Source organism: Bison bison, unplaced genomic scaffold (genome assembly GCF_000754665.1).
Source record: "Bison bison bison isolate TAMUID 2011002044 unplaced genomic scaffold, Bison_UMD1.0 scf7180017864524, whole genome shotgun sequence".
NCBI lineage: Eukaryota > Metazoa > Chordata > Mammalia > Artiodactyla > Bovidae > Bison > Bison bison.
The window spans coordinates 3573210-3579565 of record NW_011495075.1 but is presented as its reverse complement, the minus strand read 5'-3'; the positions used below and the strand labels follow the sequence as shown (position 1 = coordinate 3579565).

The 6356-nt window shown below is 44.1% G+C and overlaps 1 long non-coding RNA gene across 2 annotated transcripts in view; it reads left to right on the top strand.

Moving 5' to 3' along the window:
* LOC104981839 overlaps positions 1–5743 on the top strand; it is a 6236-nt gene extending 493 nt beyond the window's left edge. Inside the window, exons 2-3 of one of the 2 annotated variants that reach the window (XR_824424.1) lie at positions 3897–4009; positions 5710–5743. This is a non-coding gene — a long non-coding RNA (uncharacterized LOC104981839). Of the gene's footprint in view, positions 1–3896; positions 4010–4507; positions 4715–5709 lie in introns of those variants that run through there. The other variant, XR_824425.1, reaches the window with a different exon arrangement.
* Positions 5744–6356: the final 613 nt, after the last annotated feature.

Sequence of the window (6356 nt, the reverse complement as noted above, 5' to 3'; positions counted from 1 at the left end):
CCCTCCCCCCCTCCTTCCCTTTCTCTGTCTGTGGCTTGTAAGTGAAATCATATCGTATTTGCCTTTCTGACTTATTTCACTTAGCACAATACTCTCAAGGTCCATCCATGTTGTGCCAAACGGTGGGACTGTATTTTTTATGGCTGAGCAGCATTCAGTTGTATACATAACCTCATCTTTTCATCCATTCATCCATCCATGGACACTTAGGCTGTTTACATATTTTGACTGCTGTAAATAATGCGCTATGAACATTGGGCTGCATATAGCTTTTCAAATTAGTATTTTCATGAACCTGGTGCTAATTCAAGTTGGCCATGAACCCATATTGCTACCAAGTAAAGCTGCTGTTTCATATGTTGCAAAACAGAGACATTGAAAAAGGTACATTTTTTTCTTTCTTTAGAATCCTAACTAATACACCCTTCCTTTGGGTCCTTGAGCATAACACATCAAATAAAAGATGCTAAAATATCTCCAGATGTGCTGACTCTTCCACCTGGACTTCAGAAACGTACTTTGTTATTGAAGAATTTGAATTCAGTAGGGGAGCTTTGGGCTTCCCTGGTGGCTCAGACAGTGAAGAATCTGCCCTCAATGCAAGAGACGTGGGTTCGATCCCTGGGTTGGGAAGATCCCCTGGAGAAGGGAATGGCAACCCACTCCAGTGTTCTTACCTGGAGACTCCCATGGACAGTGGGGCCTGGTGGGCTACAGTCCATGGGGTGGCAAAGAGTCAGACATGACTGAATGACTAAGCACATAAGGCATCTTCAGTGAGCTCTCCTGAGATAACTAGTCTGGATCTGCAGATCTGAGTGCTTTAATCAAGGGTAGAGAGCTTCCTTTCATGAAGGTTTTCATCTGGGTAGGGTAAGCTAGGCAGTGGGTACCAATGGCCTCAACATCACAGGGACTTAGAAGAACCAAGTTTGCTTCTTGCTCCGACTGCGAGGGTTGGCAGGGGGATCTTTCTCTCTCTGCCATTGCAGTCTACTCAGCGATCAGATATGGTTCTGCCTCCAGGATCGCCTGCCATGGGAAAGGAAACTCTGTGAACCAAACCCCGGATCTTAATGCTGCTGCTCAGAAGTCACACGTTACTGGTGCTCAAAGTTTATAGGGACAAACAAGCAAGAGGGCAGAGCTATTCAGAGCAACAAAAGCGGTTCCCAAGGCTCCTGGCCGGGTCACCGTGCTGTGGTTAGAGACAGAGCTGCCAGGGTCTGGGGCTGTAATAGCTCCAGGGTTAATGATCCAAGGCCAGGAACGCAAGTCAGAAAGCACTCCAAGAAGGGGGGACCCGAGGTGAGGCTTAGCTGGGTAAGCACAAACTTCTGAGCCATAACAAAAAGATTAGCTAGACAGACAGCCAGGCTTCTTGAGTCTCTAGAAGGGATACCTAGAGCTTTCCTCCTCCATCTGACATTTATTCAAATGTTAATTCCAGTGGACACTGAATGTCTCGTCTCTAAGTGTGTGCTTGGTCTTTCAGCTTTGTCTGACTTTTTCGACCTCATGGACGGGAGCCCACCAGGCTCCTCTGTCCCTGGGATTTCCCAGGCACGAATACTGGAGTGGGTGGCCATGTCCTCCTCCAGATGGTCTTCCCAGCCCAGGGATGAAACCTGCATATCCTGCGTCTCCTGCATGGCAGGAGGACTCTTTACGCACAGGAGCCACCTGGGAAGCCCCTAGCTCTCTAGAGCCTCCTCATATTTACGTTCAGTTCCTGACCTCAAAGACCTTCAAACCAGGTAGATTCCAACACTTCCAAGTTGTCTCGTCATCTTATAGAAATGGACACTTAATTTTACTGTGTATTTCATTTCCACCAGACATTTTATATGAAAGCAGTTTAGCTCTGTTATTGATCTAGAGGTGAGGTGTTGGGTATTCTTTGAGAACTTTCTCTCTGCTAGACATTTAATATACGTGTTACATCATTTGATTTTCACGTCAAGCCTGTGGATTTGTCATGAGAAATTTGATGCTTGGAGACTGTTACTAACAGCTCACCGCATTCAAAGTTCATGCATCACATGTTGTACCTAGGCGCTCTCACTTCATTCTCACAACCACCTTCCCTGGTGGCTCAGTTGGTAAAGAATCCACCTGCAATGCAGGAGACCCCGGTTCGATTCCTGGGTTGGGAAGATTCCCTGGAGAAGGGAAAGGCTACCCACTCTGGTATTCTGGCCTGGAGAATTCCATGAACTATATAGTCAAGGGGTCACAAAGAGTCGGACACAACCACCTTAGGTAAGCATAAAAAGGTTAGTAACTTTGCCAACAGTCACAAAGCTAAAATAGAGAGGAGCGGGTTTTGGATTAAGTTTGCGTTTGGCAGACCTATTCCATTATGCCAAGCTGTTGTTTGTCAAAAAGAGATTCTAAACTAAGAACAACTTTAAAAAAAATCTAGTTTATCATGTCATATGCTATTGATTAAGATTTCAGTTAAGTTGGATTCATACAACTATATCCATGGCTAACCTGCCCTCCACTTATTGTTATTATTCTTTTTTAGCCTAAATTGACACTTGAATGTACTATCCCCTACCAGCAAGGATTAATTTATGACAGAAAATCCTACCCACTGTCGTTTCAAGCATGAAGGTATTGATTGCTTTCTTAACAAGAAGACTGGAGTTGATTTATCAAAATCCTGGATTGGCATTTCATAATCTTGTGGGGCTTCTTAACGCTGCCACCTAGAAATGGTGCTTCGTATTCATCATGTTTTATGGACCCAAGCAAGGCTCATGGCAGGCTTCCGAGGTGGCGCTAGTGGTAAAGAATCTGCCTGCGACGCAGGAGATGTAATGAGATGCGGGTTTGATCCATGGGTCGGGAAGATCCCCTGGAGGAGGGCATGGCAAACCCACTCCAGTATTCTTGCCTGGAGAATCCCAAGGACAGAGGAGCCTGGTGGGCTACAGTCCATGGGGTCGCAAAGAGTCAGACATGACTGATGTGACTTAGCACACACGCAAGAGTCATGGCAGCTTGAGTAGAGACAATGAGACACATCACTCAAGCAGATGATTCCTGGCTCACACATCAGATGTCATGGGTGGAAGGCAAAGGGGGATTTAAGGAAGAGCAGAGGAAAGAGGGAGGGAGAGAGGCCTCCTCCAGCTCTTCTATCCGGCAAGAAGCATGTTTTCTGGGAGCCTACCCAGCAGGAGGGTGATTCCTAAGTCCACATTGCAATCCCTGCATCTGAGGGAGCTTGAAGAACAGAAGTACCTGTTTGTTTCAAAATATATCGGGGGTGGTAATTGTCCAAAATTTGTTGTGGGTGATGAAAAAGAGAGAAGTTAGCTTAACCAACTCTGATGATCACCGTCATCCCAGCCGCAGTCCAGTGATTCCTAAGCAGTTTATCTCTATTCAGCGCTGGGATTCATCCTGTTCCCCGGTTTCAGTATCACATCTATCCTTTAATTCGAAATTCAAAAATCCTCTCATCCCTTTAACCAACGAATTCTTCTGGTTTGGTTCCCGTATTAAAGTGCCATGAATTAGATTTTTAATTTTTTTTTTTTTTTTTTACAAAGAATGTTCCAAATTTGAACCTTTCTACCTTTACATCTCACTCCCACGCCATGCCCACCGCCATGGTCAAGGTGGGGACATCAAGTCTACACTGCATTTGCGGCCTGCCCCTTCCCTCCGCCTCACCCTGCCAGTCCTTATTTTCAGGCACCATCCTTTCTCATGTTGCCCACAGCAACGGCATCCAACTGTTTCTTTCACTTTCATTCTAGATTCCCTACAAGACACTGTCTGCAGAGTCCTAGGAGATTTAAAAAGTGTAAATCAGATTATGTCGCTGTCTGCCTAAAACTCTTAATGACCTTCTCGTTGTCTGCTCTCAAATCCCTCCTCAGGGACCATACCTCACCAGACTGAGAACTTCTCGAGGAAAGGGGCTGGAGCTTTGTTCACGTCTTACACAGCAAGCCAGGGCCCTGCCTCCTGTATTGTATGTGTTTGTGTGCAGGTGTGTATATTAGACGGATGCATGGATGGCAGTACTGCAAGTAATTGTCAGCAGAATATATAAACTGTCTGTAGTAAACATTCTTTGAACGAGTTCTTCCCTTTCATGGAAAGGGTATTCCAAGGGCCTCTTTGCAATATTATGTGGATAACAGGGGCTTCCCAGGTGGCACTAGTGGTAAAGAAGCGGCCTGCCAGAGCAGGAGATGTAGGAGACATGGGTTCGATCCCTGGGTCAGGAAGATCCACCGGATGAGGACTTGGCAACCCACTCCAGTATTCATGCCTGGAGAATCCCCTGGACAGAGGAGCCTGGCGGGCTATGGTCCATAAGGTCACAAAGAGTCGATGCGACTGAAGTGACTTGGCATGTGGATAACAGGATAGTGTAGCAATGAGGCAAGATAGTATTGCCTGACCTAATTCACATTAGTACTGAGCTAATGTGTATGCACACATGTCCAACTAATAGGCTACTTTCAATTCTGCTGTTTTACAGGGTCTTCAACTGTGAGCATCAAAATTCTGTCAAAAGCTGTTACTCAGATCCATCATCTTACCGTCTTAAGCATCTTCGATGCTTCAAAGCTATTCTTCAAGCATTCAATGACATAAAGCTAATACAACAACTAGTCAGGCAGAAAAAAGCCTAGACTATGAAATAATATGCCCAGTTTACTAAACAGTTTAACCTATGCATAAACATATCTACTATCTACAAGTGCTGTGCTGTGTGCTTAGTCGCTCAGTCGTGTCCGACTCTTGCAACCCCCATAGACTGTAGCCCGCCAAGCAGCTCTGTCCATGGGATTCTCCAGGCAAGAATACCAGAGTGGGGAGCCATTTCCTTCTCTAGGGGATCTTCCCAACCCAGGGATGGAACCCAGGTCTCCTGCATTGCAGTCAGACTCTTTACCGACTAAGCTATGAGGGAAGCCCACTATCTACAAATAGTATGAAAATTTAACAGCAATGTTTTTCTGTATTAGTTTCCATTTATTCTCACCTGATTATTAATGAGAATTGTAGTCAGGAGCAATTAGTGCAATTTTCCTGCTCCCGATCCTTCTGACGATTGTCTTCTGTTGACACTCTCTGCCCATCTTCTGCTCTTACTCTGATCTATACCCCGTGTGAAGCCCAAACAATTCACCTGGGTGGTAATTTACCTCGGAATTGCTGCTCTAATTAGAGATGATCCCTGTCTCCACACTCACTCCAAAGTCAGTCTTTTTCAGTTCAGTGTTTTAATTGCTCTTCAATCCCACTGTTACAGTTCTGCAGTTTCTGTTCATGTTTGGCACCTCACAGATCCAGGCAATAAAATCCCTCCAGTTGCTGTGGCCGGTTACATAATGCCTGCAAGCAAAAACTTGCTTTCCTTTCTAAATCTGCACAGCAAGAGAGGTTTTGCAGAGACAGACATTCACTTCTGACTGCTATCCTGAAGAGTCTCTCCAGCACTACTCAGTACTGAGAAATCCATCGTACTTTGTTTCACCTAATGCACCACAAAATTCATACTCTGCACCCCACCTCTGCTCCCACTAACAATCAATCAATCAATAATATATAATTAAACACCATCTGCTTGTTGTTCACTGGGATCTTATTATTTAAGTTTTTTATACTCTATTGTGATTTATCATGTATAATGGCTTCCCTGATAGCTCAATGGTAAAGAATCTGCCCTCCATGTAGGAAACGTGGATTTGATCCCTGGGTCAGGAAGATCCTTTGGAGTAAGAAATGGCATCCCATTCCAGTGTTCTTGCCTGGAAAATCGCGTGGACAGAGGAACCTGGTGGACGGCAGTCCTGGTGGTCGCAAAGAGTTGGACACGACTTAGCAACTGAACACATTGTACAATAATAACAGTATCCTGTAAAATGCAATGATGAATGCAAAAATATCATTGTATTTTTAAGCATAACTATGTCTTTTGATTCTTTATTTGTCTGTCTTTGTGATATTTCACTTGTCCCATATCAAGTCCTCTTCTTTCCACCAGAGTTCTCCTTGTAGATTCTAGCAAATGGCCCTTATTTAAAGTTCATGTGTCAAGGATCAAGCTAAAATGCAACGGGAAAACTCTATTTTAATTGCTTACTTGAAAAAAATCAGAGTACTCAGTTGCAATTATAGCTATAGTTTTATTTTTTTATTTATAGTTTTCATAAAATTAAAATGCACTTAGTTAAAAACATTTCTTAAAATATACCTTGTGTACTACAGGTATAAAGACCACATGAATTGATTCAATTTTGAAGAGCTCTATGTGGTGTAACTTGTCGGTTGTTGGCCTGGCAATATTTCCTTACTAAAATCCTAAGCCCCTCAGATCCCTG